This window comes from Pongo pygmaeus, chromosome 6 (assembly GCF_028885625.2).
Source record: "Pongo pygmaeus isolate AG05252 chromosome 6, NHGRI_mPonPyg2-v2.0_pri, whole genome shotgun sequence".
Lineage (NCBI taxonomy): Eukaryota > Metazoa > Chordata > Mammalia > Primates > Hominidae > Pongo > Pongo pygmaeus.
The window spans coordinates 36,077,504-36,098,893 of NC_072379.2; the positions used below are offsets into that span (position 1 = coordinate 36,077,504).

Below are 21,390 nucleotides of genomic sequence, written 5' to 3' on the forward strand. Positions count from 1 at the left end.
CTAATGGGTGTCAGGGTCAGTCTAAGTGAAAGCAAAGAGAGGCTGGGATGAAGGGTGCAAAGGAATAGTAAAGAAAGCATGTTTGAGATCCAGAACAGAATAATGGGTAGTAGAGGGAGGTATTGAGGATAGGAGAGTATATGGGTTTGGTACCACGGGGTGGATAGGCAAAACAATTTGGTTGGTAAGGTGCAGATTCTGAACTAACTTGTAAGCCTTGTCTGGTTTTAGGACAGGTAAAATGGGGGAATGGTAAGGAGAGTTTATAGGCTTTAAAAGGCCATGCTGTAGCAGGCGAGTGATAACAGGCTTTAATCCTTTTAAAGCATGCTGCGGGAGCAGGGTAAGGGTGATTAGGTTTTAATGAGATGGTAAGGGGTGCATGATCGGTCACCAAGGAGGGAGTAGAGGTATCTTATACTTGTGGGTTAAGGTGGGGGGATACAAGAGGAGGACACAAAGGAGGCTTTGGATTGGGAAGAAGGGCGGCAATGAGATGTAGCTGTAGTCCAGGAAGAGCCAGGGAAGCAGACAATTTAGTTAAAGTGTCTCAGCCTAATAAGGGAACTAGGCAGGTAGGGATAACTACCTAAAGGAGTGCTTAAAAGAGTATTATCTAAGTTGGCACCAGAGTTGGGGAGTTTTAAGAGGTTTAGAAGCCTGGCCGTCAATACCCACAGCAGTTATGGAGGCAAGGGAAACCGGCCCTTGGAAAGAAGGTAATGTGGAGTGGGTAGCCTCCGTATTGATTAAGAAGGGGACGGACTTACCCTCCACTGTGAGAGTTACCCGAAGCTCGGCATCCGTGATGGTCTAGGGGGCTTCCGAGGTGATCAGGCAGCATCAGTCTTCAGCCGCTAAGCCGAGAAGATCTGGGAAGGAGTCAGAGAGCCTTGGGACAGAGTTCCAGGGGCTCTGGAAGTGGCTACCAGGTGAGTTGAACAGTCTGATTTTCAGTGGGGTCCCGCACAGATGAGACAAGGCTTAGGAGGAATCCTGGGCTGTGGGCATTCCTTGGCTCAATGGCCAGATTTTCGGCACTTGTAGCAAGCTCCTGGGGGAGGAGGTTCTGGAGGAATGCCTGGCCGCTGCATTTCAGGTGTTTGGAATTTCTTGTGTGCTGGAGATGTGGCTGGGGTTTGTCTCACAGTGGAGGCAAGGAATTGCAACTCAGAAATACATTCCTACTTGGCTGCCTCTACTCTATTATTGTACACTTGAAGGCGAGGTTAACTAAGTCCTGTTGTGGGGTTTGAGGACCAGAATTTAATTTTTGGAGTTTTATTTAATGTCGGGAGCAGATTGGGTAATAAAATGTATTTTGAGACTAAGACGGCCTTTTGACCTTTTAGGGTCTAGGGCTGTAAAGTGTCTCAGGGTTGCTGCCAAATGAGCCATGAACTGGGCTGGATTTTTATATTTGATGAAAAAGAGCCTAAACGCTATCTGATTTGGGATAAAGAAAAAGGAGCATTAACCTTGACTATGCCTTTAGCTCCAGCCACTTTTTAAGAATAAATTGCTGGGCAGGTGGGGGAGGGCTAGTCACGGAACAAAACTGTAAGCTGGACTGGGTGTGAGGAGGGGAGGTGATAAAAGGATTACAGGGTGGAGGAGCAGAGGCTGAGGAAGAATTGGAACCTAGCTCAACCTGGCGAGGAGGGGAGAGATCAGATGGGTCTGTAGAAAAGGAAGATTAGAAAGACTCAGCAACGCTTGGGGTTGGGACTGAGGGGACAGGAGGGAGGGAAAGAAGGAAGATTTGGGACGAGTTGCATTGGGCACAAGAGACTAGGAAGGGACTGATATGTAAAAGAATGACTGGACATCAGGCATCTCAGACTGCCTATTTTACTACAAGAATTATTTAGATCTTGCAGGATGGAAAAATTCAAAGTGCCATTTTCTGGCTATTTGGAACAACTGTCGAGTTTGTATTGGGGTCAAGTGGCATTGCAGAAGAAAATAAGGCATTTAGGTTTTAGGTCAGGTGTGAGTTGAAGAGGTTTTACGTTCTTGAGAACACAGGCTAAGGGAGAAGAAGGAGGAATGGAGGGTGGAAGGTTGCCCATAGTGAAGGAGGCAAGCCCAGAGAAAAGAGAGCATAGAGACATGGAGGGAAGGGGTTCGGGGGTTCTTACCCTCCAGAAAAGCAGGAAAGGGGTTGGGGCATGGAAATAAAGGACTGGGGGTTCTTGCCCCCTAGAAAAGTGGGACTTGCCACTAAGGGTGAAGAAGGGGTGGAGGGGTTCTTGCCCCTGCCCCAGAAGAGCAGAGAAGGGGTAGAGACACAGAGAGAAGGGATTGCGGTACTTGCCCCTCCCCCAGAAAAGTGGGACTTGCCACTAAGGGTGAAGGAGAAGGGATTGAGGGGTTCTTGCCCCTGCCCCAGAAAATCAGAGAAGAGGTAGAGACACAGAGAGAAGGGGTTGGGGTACTTGCCCCTCCCCCAGAAAAGTGGGACTTGCCACTAAGGGTGAAGGACCAAGGCAGGCATCTCTGTGTGGTCTGACACCTCTGAAACTTGGGTGAATAATCAAAGAGGCATCCCTGCAATGATTAAACACCAAGGGAAGGTTGCCTTCCCGGTCTGTGACCGGTGCTGGAGTTTTGGGTCCATGGATAAAATGTGTCTCCTTTGTCTCTGCCAGAAAATGAAAGGAATTGAAATTAAGAGAAGGGAGAGATTGAAGTGTGGCGCCAAGATTGAAAGGAGAAAGAGGTTGAGGGATAGTGAGGGAAGTTGGAGAAGAGAGTAAAAAGAGGCTGCTTACCAGATTTGAAATTGGTGAGATGTTTCTTGGGCTGGTCAGTCTGAGGACCTGAGGTTGTAGGTGGATCTTTCTCATGGAGCAAAGAGCAGGAGGACAGGGGATTGATCTCCCAAGGAAGGTCCCCCGATCCAAGTCATGGCACCAAATTTCATGCATGTCTGTGTGAAGAGATCACCAAACAGGCTTTGTGTGAGCAACATGGCTGTTTATTTCACCTGGGTGCAGGTGGGCTGAGTCCGAAAAGAGAGTCAGCAAAGGGTGGTGGATTATCATTAGTTCTTACAGGTTTTGGGATAGGCGGTGAAGTTAAGAGCAATGTTTTGTGGGCAAGGGTGGATCTCACAAAGTACATTCTCAAGGGTGGGGAGAATTACAAAGAACCTTCTTTAGGGTGGAGGAGATTACAAAGTACCTTCTTAAGGGTGGGGGAGATTACAAAGTACATTGATCAGTTAGGGTGGGGAAGAAACAAATCACAATGGTGGAGTGTCATCAGTTAAGGCTATTTTTACTTCTTTTGTGGATCTTCAGTTACTTCAGGCCATCTGGATGTATACCTGCAAGTCACAGGGGATGCGATGGCTTGGCTTGGGCTCAGAGGCCTGACATTTAGTAATCCCTTCATGTTTTGGACCGATACCAAGTCCAGGAACAAACCCCATGTTTCCCATCATATGCTGACTGGGAGCACTGTAAGAGTTATGTGGAATATTAATTTCAGCCCCCCATTGTGCCAGTAACTCTCCTCCCCAAAGATTAATGGGGATTGGCATGATATAAGGCTGAATTGTACCCTTTTGACAATCAGGGCCAGTGCAAGGCAAGATAAATGTGCTCTCATAAACTTCTTTGGCTTTTCCAACACCTTCTAGTCCCATGTTAGTGGGATATTTAAGCCAGGAGGAAGGCCATAAACTAGAGGAAATAATAGAAACATTAGCCCCAGTATCTACTAGGCCCTCAAACTTTTTTCCTTGAATGTGTATGGTACAGTTGGGCCGTTGTTTAGAAATTATATTAATCCAATAAGCAGACTTTTGACTGCTGGAGCCCATCCCAGGGCCACGAGTCTTATCTCCTTTGTTTAAAACAATATTAGGTAGTAAAAGCAATTGAGCAATTCACTCACCGGCTGGAATGGAAACAGGAACCTTGGCAGTCAGGATGAGTTTAATCTCGTCAGGTGAATAAGAATAATGAGACCAGTGGCATAAGTATCAGAGAAACTATCAGAACCTTTGAGCTGAGCCTGAGTAATTAGAATGCCATTAGTCCGATTAGGCTGAGCCTGCAGATGGGCCTCCTCTGACCACCAGGTATGGAATTGTAAATGCTGAGATGGGGTTAGAACAGCTTTTGCCAAAAGGTCCCAGTCTAAAGGAAGCAAAGTGACCTCTGTACAAAAAGTTTGTAATAGGATTTTAACATAAGGAGAAGTAGGATCATGCTGAGTACAAGAAGAAAGGTACAGGGAAGCAGGTTGAGTGGATGGCAAAGTGACCAGTTGAGGAACTGAAATGACAGGAGGGTGAGGGGCTGCAGTGGATGGGGTAGGGTCTGCAGAATTACAGGTAAATTTAGTTTGGTCCTGGAGCCATTAGGTGATGCCCAGGGGCAAATGCTGCAAAGGTTTGAAGAGGGAAGAATTAGCATATCTATGGTCCTGGGATGTGTGGGTCTGGGCCACAGGAGCTATGAGTACCAGCTCTTTGTGAAAAGAAATAAGATCATCAGGTGCTGACTGTAATCCAAACTCACCGGGGTTAGACATTGAATTCTCAACATAGTCAGGTGGGGGAGGAGTAGCCAAAAGGAGAGGCTGATCAGATAACGAAGGCCGTGCAGGAGAGGAGGGTTGAGGAAGAGATGGAGGGTCGTCAGATTCAGAAAATTGTGGTAACTGTAGGGGGTCACGGGATTGGTATGTCATTAGGATGGCACGTACCAAGGCCCAGTCACCAAAAACAGTGACGGGAACATAATTCTCTGCCGAGACCAGTTCCCGGAATGTTGAACCAACATGATCCCATAGTTCTACATCTAAGGTTCCTTTTTCAGGAAACCAAGGACCATATTCTTCCACTGCCCTGAATAGAGTGACCATATTTTCCATGGGCACTTGAACCCTTTTCATTTGTTTTAATCTGAGTTTAATATAGAAGAGATAAGTATAATTTTTAGATTCCATGTGACCCATAGTTAACCCGGACCATACACAGACTACTCACCAGTTGTCAAGGAGTCGAACATGCATTTCTGTGGACTGAACCGATGACGTTTCTCTGCACCTACCAAAGGGAATCGGGTTCCCATATACACTTAGGAAAAAAGAAAATCACGTGGGTGCCAGATATCAGGGGAACCAGTCGCAAATATTTCAACGTAGGTTCTTTTCTATTTTCCCTAAGTGTCGGCTGGTCTGAGAAATAAAGGGAAAGAGTACAAAAGAGAGGGGTGGAGCCAAGATGGCTGAATAGAAACAGCTCCAGTCTACAGCTCCCAGCATGAGCAACGCAGAAGACAGGTGATTTCTGCATTTCCAACTGAGGTACCGGGTTCATCTCACTGAGGAGTGTCGCAAAGTGGGTGCAGGACAGTGGATGCAGTGCACCGAGCATGAGCCAAAGCAGGGCGAGGCATTGCCTCACCCGGGAAGCACAAGGGGTCAGGGAATTCCCTTTCCTAGTCAAAGAAAGGGGTGACAGATGGCACCTGGAAAATCGGGTCACTCCCACCCTAATACTGCGCTTTTCCAACAGTCTTAGCAAATGGCACACCAGGAGATTATATCTCGCACCTAGCTTGGAGGCTCCTATGTCCATGGAGCCTTGCTCACTGCTAGCACAGCAGTCTGAGATCAAACTGCAAGGCAGTAGCGGGGATGGAGGAGGACGCCCACCATTGCCGAGGCTAGAGTAGGTAAACAAAGCAGCCAGGAAGCTTGAACTGGGTGGAGCCCACTGCAGCTCAAGGAGACCTGCCTGCCTCTGTAGACTCCACCTCTGGGGCAGGGCATTGCCAAACAAAAGGCAGCAGAATCCTCTGCAGACTTAAATGTCCCTGTCTGACAGCTTTGAAGAGAGTAGTGGTTCTCCCAGCACGCAGCTGGAGATCTGAGAATGGACAGACTGCCTCCTCAAGTGGGTCCCTGGCCCCTGAGAAGCCTAACTGGGAGGCACCCCCCAGTAGGGGCAGACTGACACCTCACATGGCCGGGTACTCCTCTGAGACAAAACTTCCAGAGGAACGATCAGGCAGCAACATTTGCTGTTCACCAATATCCGCTGTTCTGCAGCCTCTGCTGTTGATACCCAGGCAAAGAGGGTCTGGAGCGGACCTTCAGCAAACTCCAACAGATCTGCAGCTGAGAGTCCTGACTGTTAGAAGGAAAACTAACAAACAGAAAGGACATCCACACCAAAACCCCATCTGTATGTCACCATCATCAAAGACCAAAGGTAGATAAAACCACAAAGATGGGGAAAAAACAGAGCAGAAAAACTGGAAACCCTAAAAATCAGAGTGCCTCTCCTCCTCCAAAGGAACACAGCTCCTCACCAGCAATGGAACAAAGCTGGATGGAGAATGACCTTGACAAGTTGAGAGAAGAACGCTTCAGACGATCAAACTACTCTGAGCTAAAGGAGGAATTTCGAACCCATGGCAAAGAAGTTAAAAACCTTGAAAAAAAATTAGACAAATGGTTAACCAGAATAACCAATGCAGAGAAGTCCTTAAAGGACCTGATGGAGCTGAAAACCAAGGCACGAGAACTACATGATGAATGCACAAGCTTAAGTAGCCAATATGATCAACGGGAAGAAAGGGTATCAGTGATGGAAGATCAAATGAATGAAATGAAGTGAGAAGAGAAGTTTGGAGAAAAAAGAATAAAAAGAAACAAACAAAGCCTCCAAGAAATATGGGACTATGTGAAAAGACCAAATCTACATTATATTGGTGTACCTGAAAGTGACAGGGAGAATGGAACCAAGTTGGAAAACACTCTGCAGGATATTATCCAGGAGAACTTCCCCAATCTAGCAAGGCAGGCCAACATTCAAATTCAGGAAATACAGAGAAAACCACAAAGATACTCCTTGAGAAGAGCAACTCCAAGACATATAATTGTCAGATTCACCAAAGTTGAAATGAAGGAAAAAATGTTAAGGGTAGCCAGAGAGAAAGGTCGGGTTACCCACAAAGGGAAGCCCATCAGACTAACAGCTGATCTCTCAGCAGAAACTCTACAAGCCAGAAGAGAGTGGGGGCCAATATTCAACATTCTTAAAGAAAAGAATTTTCAACCCAGAATTTCATATCCAGCCAAACCACACTTCATAAGTGAAGGGGAAATAAAATCCTTTACAGACAAGCAAATGCTGAGAGATTTTGTCACCACCAGGCCTGCCCTAAAAGAGCTCCTAAAGGAAGCACTAAACATGGAAAGGAGCAACTGGTACCAGCCACTGCAAAAACATGCCAAATTGTAAAGCCCATTGAGGCTAGGAAGAAACTGCATCAGCTAATGAGCAAAATAACCAACTAGCATCATAGTGACAGGATCAAATTCACACATAATAATATTAACCTTAAATGTAAATGGGCTAAATGCTCCAATTAAAAGACTCAGACTGGCAAATTGGATAAAGAGTCAAGACCCATCAGTGTGCTGTATTCAGGAAACCCATCTCACATGCAGAGACACACATGGGCTCAAAATAAAGGGATGGAGGAAGATCTGCCAAGCAAATGGAAAACAAAAAAAGGCAGGGGTTGCAATCCTAGTCTCTGATAAAACAGACTTTAAACCAACAAAGATCAAAAGAGACAAAGAAGGCCATTACATAATGGTAAAGGGATCAATTCAACAAGAAGAGCTAACTATCCTAAATATATATGCACCCAATACAGGAGCACCCAGATTCATAAAACAAGTCCTTAGAGACCTACAAAGAGACTTAGACTCCCACACAATAATAATGGGAGACTTTAACACCCCACTGTCAACATTAGACAGATCAACGAGACAGAAAGTTAACAAGGATATCCAGGAATTGAACTCAGCTCTGCACCAAGTGGACCTAATAGACATCTACATAACTCTCCACCCCAAATCAACAGAATATACATTCTTCTCAGCATCACACTGCACTTATTCCAAAATTGACCACATAGTTGGAAATAAAGCACTCCTCAGTAAATGTAAAAGAACAGAAATTATAACAAACTGTCTCCCAGACCACAGTGCAATCAAACTAGAACTCATTATTAAGAAACTCACTCAAAACCGCCCAACTACATGGAAACTGAACAACCTGCTCCTGAATGACTACTGGGTACATAACGAAATGAAGGCAGAAATAAAGATGTTTTTTGAAACCAATGAGAACAAAGACACAACATACCAGAATCTCTGGGACACATTCAAAGCAGTGTTTAGAGGGAAATTAATAGCAGTAAATGCCCATAAGAGAAAGCAGGAAAGATCTAAAATTGACACCCTAACATCACAATTAAAAGAACTAGAGAAGCAAGAGCAAACACATTCAAAAACTAGCAGAAAGCAAGAAATAACTAAGATCAGAGCAGAACTGAAGGAAATAGAGACACAAAAAACCCTTCAAAAAATTAGTGAATCCAGGAGCTGGTTTTTTGAAAAGACCAACAAACTTGATACACCGCTAGCAAGACTAATAAGAAAAGCGAGAAGAATCAAATAGATGCAATAAAAAATGATAAAGGGGATATCACCACCGATCCCACAGAAATACAAACTACCATCAGAGAATACTATAAACACCTCTACGCAAATAAACTAGAAAATCTAGAAGAAATGGATAAATTCCTCAACACATACACCCTCCCAAGACTAAACCAGGAAGAAGTTGAGTCTCTGAATAGACCAATAACAGGCTCTGACATTGAGGCAATAATTAATAGCTTACCAACCAAAAAAAGTCCAGGACCAGATGGATTCACAGCCGAATTCTACCAGAGGTACAAGGAGGAGCTGGTACCATTCCTTCTGAAACTAGTCCAATCAATAGAAAAAGAGGGAATCCTCCCTAACTCATTTTATGAGGCCAGCATCATCCTGATACCAAAGCCTGGCAGAGACACAACCAAAAAAGAGAATTTTAGACCAATATCCTTGATGAACATTGATGCAAAAATCCTCAATAAAATACTGGCAAACCAAATCCAGCAGCACATCAAAAAGCTTATCCACCATGATCGAGTGGACTTCATCCCTGGGATGCAAGGCTGGTTCAACATACGCAAATCAATAAACATAATCCAGCATATAAACAGAACCAATGACAAAAACCATATGATTATCTCAATAGATGCAGAAAAGACCTTTGACAAAATTCAACAATGCTTTATGCTAAAAACTCCCAATAAGTTAGGTATTGATGGGACGTATCTCAAAATAATAAGAGCTATCTATGACAAACCCACAGCCAATATCATACTGAATGGGCAAAAACTGGAAGCATTCCCTTTGAAAACTGGCACAAGATAGGGATGCCCTCTCTCACCACTCCTATTCAACATAGTGTTGGAAGTTCTGGCCAGGGCAATCAGGCAGGAGAAGGAAATAAAGAGCATTCAATTAGGAAAAGAGGAAGTCAAATTGTCCCTGTTTGCAGATGACATAATTGTATTTCTAGAAAACCCCATTGTCTCAGCCCAAAATCTCCTTAAGCTGATAAACAACTTCAGCAAAGTCTCAGGATACAAAATCAATGCGTAAAAATCACAAGCATTCTTATACTCCAATAGCAGACAAACAGAGAGCCAAATCATGAGTGAACTCCCATTCACAATTGCTTCAAAGAGAATAAAATACCTAGGAATCCAACTTACAAGGGATGTGAAGGACCTCCTCAAGGAGAACAACAAACCACTGCTCAATGAAATAAAAGCGGATACAAACAAATGGAAGAACATTCCATGCTCATGGGTAGGAAGAATCAATATCGTGAAAATGGCCATACTGCCCAAGGTAATTTATAGATTCAGTGCCATCCCCATCAAGCTACCAATGACTTTCTACACAGAATTGGAAAAAACTACTTTAAAGTTCATATGGAACCAAAAAAGAGCCCGCATTGCCAAGTCAATCCTAAGCCAAAAGAACAAAGCTGGAGGCATCACGTTATCTGACTTCAAACTACACTACAAGGCTACAGTAACCAAAACAGCATGGTCCTGGTACCAAAACAGAGATACAGACCAATGGAACAGATCAGAGCCCTCAGAAATAATGCCGCATATCTACAACCATCTGATCTTTGACAAACCTGACAAAAACAAGAAATGGGGAAGCAATTCCCTATTTAATAAATGGTGCTGGGAAAACTGGCTAGCTATATGTAGAAAGCTGAAACTGGATCCCTTCCTTACACTTACACAAAAATTAATTCAAGATGGATTAAAGACTTAAATGTTAGACCTAAAACCATAAAAAACCCTAGAAGAAAACCTAGGCAATACCATTCAGAACATAGGCATGGGCAAGGACTTCATGTCTAAAACACCAAAAGCAATGGCAACAAAAGCCAAAATTGACAAATGGGATCTAATTAAACTAAAGAGCTTCTGCACAGCAAAAGAAACTACCATCAGAGTGAACAGGCAACCTACAGAATGGGAGAAAATTTTTGCAACCTACTCATCTGACAAAGGGCTAATATCCAGAATCTACAATGATCTCCAACAAATTTACAAGACAAAAACAAACAACCCTATCAACAACTGGGCGAAGGATATGAACAGACACTTCTCAAAAGAAGACATTTATGCAGCCAAAAGACCCATGAAAAAATGCTCATCATCACTGGCCATCAGAGAAATGCAAATCAAAACCACAATGAGATACCATCTCACACCAGTTAGAATGGTGACCATTAAAAAGTCAGGAGACAACAGGTGCTGGACAGGATGTGGAGAAATAAGAACACTTTTACACTGTTGGTGGGACTGTAAACTAGTTCAGCCATTGTGGAAGTTGCTGTGGCGATTCCTCAGGGATCTAGAACTAGAAATACCATTTGACCCAGCCATCCCATTACTGGGTATATACCCAAAGGATTATAAATCATGCTGCTATAAAGACACATGCACACGTATGTTTATAGTGGCACTATTCACAATAGCAAAGATTTGGAACCAACCCAAATGCCCAACAATGATAGACTGGATTAAGAAAATGTGACACATATACACCATGGAATACTATGCAGCCATAAAAAATGATAAGTTCATGTCCTTTGTAGGGACATGGATGAAGCTGGAAACCATCATTCTCAACAAACTATCACAAGGACAAAAAACCAAACACCACATGTTCTCACTCATAGGTGGGAATTGAACAATGAGAACACATGGACACAGGAAGGGGAACATCACACACTGGGGCCTGTTGTGGGGGGGGAGGGGGGAGGGATAGCATTTAGAGATACACCTAATGTTAAATGACGAGTTACTGGGTGCAGCACACCAACATGGCACATGTATACATATGTAACTAACCTGCACATTGTGCACGTGTACCCTAAAACTTAAAGTATAATAAGAAAAAAAAGAGAGACATTTTAAAGCTGGGTGTCTGGGAGCGACATCACATGTCGGCAGGTTCCATGATACCCCCTGAGCTGTAAAATCAGCAAGTTTTTATTAGCAATTTTCAGAGGGGAGCGAGTGTATGAATAGGGTGTGGGTCACAAAAATCACATGCTTCATAGGGCAATAAAAGATCACAAGGCAGAAGGTCAAGGTGAGATCACAAGGTCAGGGAGAAACTAGAATTATTAGTGAAGTTCCATGTCCCGCTGTGTATGCATTGTCATTAATAAACATCTTAACAGGGTTCAAGAGCAGAGAACTGGTCTGACTAGAATTCACCAGGCTGGAATTTCCTAATCCTAGCAAGCCTGGGGGCGCTGCAGGAGGCCAGGGCGTGTTTCATCCCTTATCTGCAACTGCATAAAGCAGACAACCCCCAGAGCAGCCATTTTAGAGGCCCCCCCCGGGAACGCATTCTTTTCCCAGGGCTGTTAAGTATTAATATTCCTTACCAGGGAACGAATTCAGCGATATTTCTCGTACCCATTTTCGGCAATAAGAGAAATATGGCTCTATCCTGCCTGGCTCCCAGGCAGTCAGACCTAATGGTTATCTCCCTTGTTCCCTGAACATCGCTGTTATCCTGTTCTTTTTTCAAAGTGCCCAGATTTCATATTGTTCAAACACACATGCTTTACGACCAATGTATGCAGTTAATGCAATCATCACAGGGTCCTTAGGTGACATACATCCTCAGCTTATGAAGATGACGGGATTAAGAGATTAAAGTGAAGACAGGCATAGGAAATTATAAGAGTAGTGATTGGGGAAGTGATAAATGTCCATGAAACCTTCACAATTTATGTTCTTCTGTCACGGCTTCAGCAGGTCCCTCCGTTCGGGGTCCCTGACTTCCCACAACATCTCTCCCTTTCTTTTTAGGTAAATGTGCTATGGTGATGAAGGCTTGTTCATTCTCTCGATTTTGATGCAGGATTCTTTGACTGGTCCAGCACACTAAAGACAAGCCGATTAAACAGAGAAACCTAATTCCAAATTGCACTAGGCTCTTCCCCTGAAAAGCTGAGTCCTTTCCACCACCTGGCTGGAAGGCATATGAGAAATGGAAGCGGGAAATTCACAGAAGAAAAACTACACATGGCTGTGGAACATTTCAATGTAATTTTTAAAATACATAGAAAATGTAGGCATAGCTAGTTGTCCATGAGTTGCCTTGTCTAGCTTTTTGTAGTCATTGATTAATCCTCACTTTCAGATTTCACAAATCTCGACCCACTTTATTTTTATAGAATGAGATCATCTCTTGATAGAGGCCTTTGCAGTCTGATCACAACCTACAGTAAGAAATGCATTCTATATTATGACCCAGTACACATATACCTGTACATCATTGAAAGGTTCAGAAAGCAATATTTTCATCATTAGGTGCAATGTCTCCTGTTTTCTATTTTATTCTGTTCTATTGTATTTTTTAAAATGCTGGTCATGAGACCTGCAAAACTGATTCCATGACCCACCAATAGTCTGAGGCCAATGATTTGAGACTTTTGAGAGAAACAAAGTTGGAGGACTGACACTGCCCAACTTAAAGACTTACTACAGCCAGGTGCAGTGGCTCACGCCTGTAATCCCAGCACTTCGGGAGGCCGAGGTAGGTGGATCACTTGAGGTCAGGAGTTCAAGACCAGCCTGGCAACATGGTGAAACCCCATCTCTACTAAAAATACAAAAATTAGCCAGGCGTGGTGGTACTTGCCTGTAATCTCAGCTACTTGGGAGGCTGAGGCACAAAAATTGCTTGAACCCAGGAAGTAGAGGTTGCAGTGCACCGAGATAGCGCCACTGCACTCCAGCCTGGGCAACAGAGCGAGATTCTGTCTCAAATAAGTAAGTAAATTAATAAGTAAATGAATAAAAGACTTACTACAAAGCTACAGTAGTTAAGAAAGTGCTATTGGTAAAAGAAGAGACAAATAGATGAATGGAACAGAATAGAGAGCTCAGAAATAGACCCACACAAATACAGTGAAATGGTCTTTGACAAAGGAGTGAAGGCAATACAATGAAGAAAGGATAGGCTCTTCGACAAGTGGTTGTGGAATAAATGGACATCCACATGCAAAAAAAAAAAAAAAAATGAATCTAGATCTAGACCTTTACTCAAAATGGATCATAGACTTAAAGGTAACATGCAAAAGTATAAAACTCCTAGAGGATGACAGAAGATAAAATCTAGGTGACCTTTAGTTTGATGATGACCTTTTAGATAAATCACCAGTTTCCTCCATTAAATACAGTCTATGGAGGAAAACGACTGATGAATTGGACTTCATTAAAATAAAAAACTTCTACGCTGGAAAAAAAGAAAACAGAATTGATATTCTCACCAGCTCCTAAACAAATTGGCTTTTCCCGGAAAACTCAATTCCCCCGACACTCCTGTCTGTGGGCTTGGCCAGAGTGTGGGCATAACAGTAGAGCTCCTCTCTCTTCACCCATGGCCTCAGCAAAGCCCCCAGTGCCCACCTTGCTCTGGCACACAGTGGTCTCAGCAGGAAGCCCCGTCTGTTCTGCTCCCAGAAGCCACACTCAGGTGCACCGTGAATCTCTTTCACAGTCACGTCTGCACCTGCAGTCTCCCTCCTGCAACATGCACACTGTTGCGACTGACTGCAGGCCACTCCGGCATCATGAGAGAACTGACTGCAGGCCACTCCGGCATCATGAGAGATGGCCATTGCTGCTCCTGTGGAAGAGCAGACTCACCCTCTTCCAGGAACAGCCTTGGCTGCAACCCATGCTACCTTCCCCTGCCCTGGGGCATTACAAGATCACACAAGATCCGCCATTCTCAACCAGGGACAATTTTGCCACCAGGAAACATGCAATGCCTGAAGACATTCTTGGTTGTCACAACTGGGGACTACTGGCCCCTAATGAGTAAAATCCAGATGCTGCTAAACATTCTATAATGCACAGGACAGCTCCCATCACAGAGAATTATCCAGCCTTAATGTAATAGTGCTGGGATGGTTTATGTTATGTGTCGACTGAAGTGGGCTAAGGGATGCCCAGAGGGCCAGTAAAGCAGGATTTCTGGGTGTGTTCATGAGGGTGTTTCTGGAAGAGATTGGCATTGGGATCTCCAGAAAGTAAACAAGATCCATCCTCACCAGTGCGGGCTGGTAACATCGAGTTTGTTGAGTGCCAGATGAATGGCAAATTCTTTCTCTTCTTGAGCTGGGACATCCGTCTTCTCCTGCTCTTGGGCCTTCAAACTCAGACTGAATTACACCACCAGCTTATCTAGTTCTCCGGCCTGTAGATGGAAGACTGTGGGACTTCCCAGCCTCCATAATCACATGAGCCAATTTCTACAATAAATCTCTTCTTATATTCCTATATCCATATCCTATTATTTCCAGTTTTCTGGAGAACCCTGACTGATAAAGTGCCATGGTTTGGAAACCCTGCCCTAGATTTCTTTCTTTGGTCCTCGAAGCCTCACCCCAATCCCCATAAATCCCACACCTGCAAGAAGAAAGGAAATGTGAAAAGAGTCCCTTCTGGGAACGGATGCTGATTCCTATGTAGATTTCTCTATTGAGAGATAACTGTTGGTCAGTAGTTGAACACTACTAGTGCACTTTTTTGAGGATTTCAAAACTGTGGTCTCTCTTCTCTATGGATATTTTTTTTCCAGTCCTATTGCTTCAAATATCATCTGAACACTTTCAACCCATAACTTTATTTCCTGTCTGGGCCTCTTTTCTGAGCTGTACTGGACATCTCAAATCACTTGATATGTGGATATCTGAAATTTAATTCCCAAACTGAATCCTTGGTGTCCTTCACCTCCCCACACCAATACTGGTCCACCCCAGTCTTCTTCCTCTCAGTCCATGACCGTCATCCCCTGCCCACTGGCTTCATCACTGGGTAGTCCTTCCACCTCCTTGACTCCTCCCCTTCCCCAGCAACCTCCTAACGTGCACGTGCACACGAGCACATACGGGGAATATTACCACGCTTCTTCATCTCAAGCTCCTTCCCTCCCCCAGCCCATCTCCTAGAATGGATTCACTTGAATTCACTCCTGGTTTGCAGGAAAGTGCAGAAATCCTAGGAATGTGGTGGGAATTGGTGGTCCAACTTAAAGGGTCTAATCCTTTCACCCTTATCTCCCTCTCATCCTTTTTCTACCCCAGAGCCAGAGTGATCTTAAACCATAAGTAAGCTAAGGTTACTGCTTTCTAGAAACACTTCAATGCCTTCTATTACAGTTGGGGGGATACAAATTATGTAACGTGGCTTGCAAGACTCCCCCTCCCCTACTTTGAATGGTCCTTAGGGGTTGGCCTTCTGTCAGGGCCTGGGAGATGCCGAGCTTTATCCTCAGTACCTTTGCAGAGGCTGTTCCCTGTTTGGAGCCCTTCCCTCACTCTTCCCCTTACCAAGGACAATCACTTCTTCAGGTCTCAGCTCCTGTGAGACTCCAGGCTGGAGCATTTGGGTGTGCGTCATTGGAGAGCTGACTTGCCATTCTTTCTCTTTTCCCTCTTTCCTCCGATGGCTCCTGTGGAGGTTTGGAGACTCCTCAATGTCACTCTGCTTCTCTCTCCAGTTCCAGTCCTAACAATACGAACCCTAGGTACCCCGCCCCAGCCTGCTCCAGTCCCCTAGGATAGAGCAAGGAGAGCTCTTCCCTGCATCTAGCCTGTGACAAATGCCTCTAGTGACAGCCCTCTCTGCCTTGTTTCCAGTCCTTTAATGAGCTGCCCACAGCCAGCCTCACTCTCACTCTGCTCTTCGCACCCAGCGAGCCCCACGCTTGGAGCTGCTGGGGGTCTACCAGAAAGACCAGCTCCTAAGATCCCTGCAGGCTGTGCCTGCTCAACTTCTCAATGTGGCTTTCTCAGCCCTGCTTTGTGCTCTCATAAAATTCTATCGACCTTGGGTTTTTTTTATAAATTTGTCCAAATTCCACTCAGAGTATTGTTTCATGCATCTCAACTATGATTTTGATGGGTTTGGGGAAAGAAGGTGAGTTCCTGGGTTCTGCTGATATCTGAACCTGGAAGTCTTACCCATATTGCTGAGTGCCACACCGGGAAGTACAGGCTTACTTTGGGGCTGCCTTCAGGGGCAGGAGGCTGTGTGCAATGCAGGCATCACCTGGTGCAGGGCTGGAACATTATCAGATGACTGAATGGGCTCCAAACTTGAAATCAGGGCTGCTTAGTAAAAGGTGGGATGTATGTAGAATTACATAAGAAATATCCAAGCTTCCAGGATTTGGAATGAAACAGTCTCTTCAGAATGTGCTCTCAGGATTCCCAGAGGCGAGCTATTTCTCAAGATTTCCTTGACCTTTGTCACCATCAGGAATTAATGTTTAACTGGCACATGAGGCTGGAAATGCAAGAAGAGGGAAACGTGTGGCTTAGAGTTTCAAGAGTGACTGTCTCAGTGCGGAGTGCCTCAGCGGCTTCTCTACACGCTCTTCAGTCCCCAAAGTTGGAGAATCCCATCAAGGAGAGTAGCCCTGTAAGGAATTCGAATTTCCAGCATGTAAGTCTCTGGTTTTATACCTACTCAGATTGTAGTAGTGGAAAACAGCAACATGTACCTTGACTCTCTGGCCCCATGTTACTGAACATTTGCTTAAAGGTTAACTCACTTGAGGGAACTTGTGTGGTGCTTTCTCTTCTGCTGCAGGCTGGCAGGGGTTTTTGTTCTGTGGGGGCTGTGCATTTGATGGCTCTCCATGCACACACAGTCACTCCAGTGACACATGTTTGATAGGTACTGGGAATGATTTCGTGACTGTAGCTCAGTAGCAAACGCAGGCCAGATGTGATTCTATTTTTTCCATGCACCACCAGGGATGGTGTTGGGTATTTTATTCCCCCAGCCTCTGTTTCTTCGGTAAATGAGGATTTTCTTAGTATCTACCTTGTGAGGATTAAATCCCATAATTTTATGGAGGTGATTAGTAAACGTGAACTCTGCCCTTCCCTTTATAACATCTGAGGCTCCGTCAGGGCTCTCTCCTTTTGGTGTATGATATAGTCTACTTAGAGGTCAATTTGGTGTCTACCTATGCAGTGTGATTTGAGGAGAATTAGAAGATTTCTTTCCCACCAACTTGCCATGCTGCGTACAATTCCCATCTGAAAACATATGCGGATAGGAATTTCTATTGGGAGAATTGTTCGGTGATCAACTTCGAGGAGTCGAAGTTCTCCTGGTTTTAAGTCTGTTGTCGGAAGCATATAAGAATCAAAGCTTAATCGATGGAAATCGTTGCTCTCCATCATGCGTGAGTTAAAACCATTACTTCTGAGTGGTCAGTTTGCTTTGGGCTCTGTCTAGAAGAAGGTTCACCTTCTTCACCTCCAGTCACATCCCCATTTCACAAGTGAGCAAACAGCCAGAGGAGGGGAGGAAGATGGCATAAGATCTTGCAGCTGGCAGAGACCAAATGTGAATGTAGCCCGTTTGCACTTGGTGCTGTCGGGCAGCCAAGCAATCCAGTGTGTAGGTCCAGGGCGACAAGTGCTGCTCCCGTGGCTGAGGTAAGTCCCTCCAGCATTCAGCCTTGCTCTCTGTGCTTATCTGGATGTGGTGCAGGATGAAGATGACCCTATAGAACTCTACCCTGGAAGTCCTGGCAAAGTGGATACGTGACATTTTTGAAACCAGGGACATGTTGGTGCTGCTTAATATTTAAATCATAATTTTCAGACTCTTAAAAATTACTAAATAAGTTTGAAGAGACACAGCCATCTGCCTACAGTGCCACCCCTGAGCTTCACGCCACCCTGGTCTCCAGGAAAGGGGAGAGGCTCAGGAATATTGAATGCAGGTACGATGTGGAAGAAGAGCGGAGTTTTCACATTTTAACAAGGTCAATTGAGTAATCAACTCAATAAATAAATTAATTATTATATAAAATGAGGGCTGGGTGCTGTGGCTCACGCCTGTAATCCCAGCATTTGGGGAGGCTAAGGCGGGCAGATCACTTGTGCTCAGGAGTTTGAGACCAGCCTGAGCAGCATGGAGACCTCATTTCCAATAAAAACACAAACATTAGCCAGGTGTGGTGGTGTGCACCTGTAGTCCCAGCTACTTACGAGGCTGAGGCAGGAGAATCACCTGAGCGTGGGAGGTGGAGGTTGTGGTGAGCCGAGATCAAGTCACTGCACTTCAGCCTGGGTGACAGAGTGAGACCCTGTCTCAAGAAATAATAATAATAATAAAATAAAATTATGAAAGTTTTACTCTGCCAGGAATATGTTGCAGTTTTAAAGATACATAGAGCCTTAAATATATAAAGAAAATCTTGGTTCAACTATGGAGAGAAATCAACAAATCCACCATCTTTACCAATTATAGTAAACTGGATGATAGATTTAGCAAACAAAACATTAGTAAACATTTAGAAAATTTCAAAAACAAAAGTAATCATCTTGCTTTATTGGACATATATGGAATCAAATACCTAAAAATTGGAAGATACACTTTCTTAAGTGTCTTAAGTGGCATTATGCAAATGTCAACATCTATCAGAGAATTTCTCTCACAACAACATGTTCTCTGACCGCAATTCAATCCAATTAATTAAATTAGAATTCAATTAAAAAATAAGCAAATATTGCTATGTATGTCTGGACTTTTTTTTTTTTTGAGATGGAGTCTTACTCTGCCACCCAGGCTGGAGTGCAATGGCACAGTCTCGGCTCACTGCAACTTCTGCCTCTCAAGTTCAAGCAGTTCTCCTGCCTCAGCCTCCTGAGTAGCTGGGATTACAAGTGCCTGCCACTGTGCCCAGCTAATTTTTGTATTTTTAGTAGAGGTGGGATTTCATCATGTTGGCCAGGGTGGTCTCGAACTCCTGACCTCAGGTGATGTGCCCACCTTGGCCTCCCAAAGTGCTGGGATTACAGGCGTGAGTCACTGTGCCTGGCAGTCTGGACATTTTTTGAATAGCTACTGAATAACTCATGTATCAAAGAAAAACAAAATAGAGATTAAATACTATTTATACATAAATGATAATAAAATATCAGCACCTCCTCATACCTGTGTCCCCCTGGTGTGTAGCCCAAGCCGTATGCAGGGTGAAGGGCACACACCCAGGGAGCAGCGCAGCCCCAGCTCTGCCCTGCAGGAGCCCTGTGCTCAGTCACCCACTGCAGCCCCCAAGCTCCTGGCCAGTCCTCCCCGACCAGGGCTCTTTCTCCTGGGTGCATTGCCAGGGGCAAGAAAGGGGCAGTCTGTGTTCCTCAGGACAGAGGAGTTTCAGCTGAAGAAGTGCCTGGCTGTCCAGCTTGACACTGTCCCCTCCCACAGAGCTCCAATGCTCATGGCTGGGGCCTGCCTCTCCTCTGTGGTCATGGCTGAACTCACAGTGTTTGGGGGGATGAGCCACCCTGCTGCTGGCTTCTGGCTCCCCCTGGGTGGTGACGCTTGGGCAGCTCCCATCTTGCCCTCTGCGCAGATGGGGCCTAATCTCCTTACTGCCTCCATTGTCCACGTGGCTGCTGCCTGCGGGTCCCTGCACGGCTGCTGGAGGGAGCTGCTTATGCACAGGCTGAGACCAGGATCCCCTCACTTGTACCACCTGCCAGCTCCCTGCCCTGCAGCCCCTGCACTCATGGCACATTCTGCTGCCTTGAAGGCGGCTGCCTCTGTCCCAGCTCCATGGGGGTCCCTGCTCTAGAGGGGTAGCTTCTTCCTTGAAAAGATGCTGCTTAAAGTCAGAGGATGGATGGCTCTCCTTGGGGAATTTCTAGCTCTGGACTGTGCCATAAGCCCTAGATGTGGTATGTGTATGTGTGTGCATGCATGCACTTAGGTATGTGTGTGTGTGTGCATGTGTGTGGGGTATGCATGCATATATGCATGTGCTATTGTATGTGTGTAGTGTGTATAAACATGCATGCATGTATGCTTGTGTATGTGTGTGCATGCATAATGTGCATGGTGTGTGTGCATGTGTGTGTGGTCGGGGCAGGGGCACCTGCAGGCTGCTCGTCATCTGAGTGGACCCTGTTCCCCACTATTCCTTCTCTGCAAAGTCCAGGCCCCTTTCCTAGCTTCACATGACTCCGCGTGCACCTTCAGGAGAAACGGAGTCCTGCTCTTTCTATTGCACCCATCAACCAGGAGTGGGGGAAGGGGGTGGAGGTGGGGAAGATGATCCTCCCTGTTGCTGCCCTATGGTGGGAGGAGAGACGGAGCCCAAACCATGTTTTAGATGCTGATAGGCTTAAGGGTAACAGCACAGGAGTTTGAGATGCTCGCGGCTCAACACCTAATCTACATCTCACTTCACTTTCTCATATGGGGAAGTGGGCTTGGGACTCTGGGCCTCCGGGGTATCACAGGGTCCTAATAGTCCCTCACAGAAGGAGCAGACCCAGAGTGAGCACTCCCCAAATGCCACGCCGTCCCTTCCTCACCCTTGGAGTGGAGCCTGGGGGTTCTCAGAGTTGCTGGGAGAGTCCCAGGAGCCCTGGCCCCAAATCTGCATCCTACACAGTGCCTGGGAACACAGGGCCCATTTTTTCCTTGGCCTCTCCCCAGCCCCAGCAGGCCCTGCTGCTCCTCTCCGTCCTGCTAGGATGGCTCTCTCCCCCTGGGGGCAGAGTGGGGGCAGGAGGTGGTGGGAGGGTGGAGGGATGCTGCTCAGTAAATAATGCAGAGCCGGCAGCTCTGATTGGCTTCGGGGAGGCAGACACTGTGTCTACATAAATGGCAATCACATCTTCTGTGCCTCTTAACTGTCACTGTGGAGAGGAGAGAGAGAGGACAGAGAGCAAGTCACTCCCGGCTGCCTGTGAGTACTGCTCTTTGTCCTCATGGCTCACGAGTCCAGCTCCCTGGATGGCCGTGACCCTGGGGTTTGGGGTGGGAGGTTTGCCGGTTGATTCTAGCTGTGCTGAGTTCCCCTCCTGCAGGAGGAAGGAGGTTCGGCCGACAGGGACAGCTGAGCATTCAGTGTGTGCAGGTGACA

The 21,390-nt window shown here is 45.5% G+C and overlaps 1 protein-coding gene across 5 annotated transcripts in view; it reads left to right on the forward strand.

The window, feature by feature from the left end:
- Positions 1-686: 686 nt before the first annotated feature.
- The window catches only part of DDC (dopa decarboxylase), a 115,898-nt gene continuing 95,194 nt past the window's right edge, over positions 687-21,390 (forward strand). For 2 of the 5 annotated variants that reach the window (XM_054495458.2, XM_054495461.2), the window contains exon 1: positions 21,081-21,213. The gene's annotated coding sequence lies outside the window, so the exon portion shown is untranslated. Of the gene's footprint in view, positions 933-16,803; positions 16,941-17,892; positions 17,948-21,080; positions 21,214-21,390 lie in introns of those variants that run through there. The other 3 variants (XM_063667314.1, XM_054495456.2, XM_054495457.2) reach the window with 3 other exon arrangements.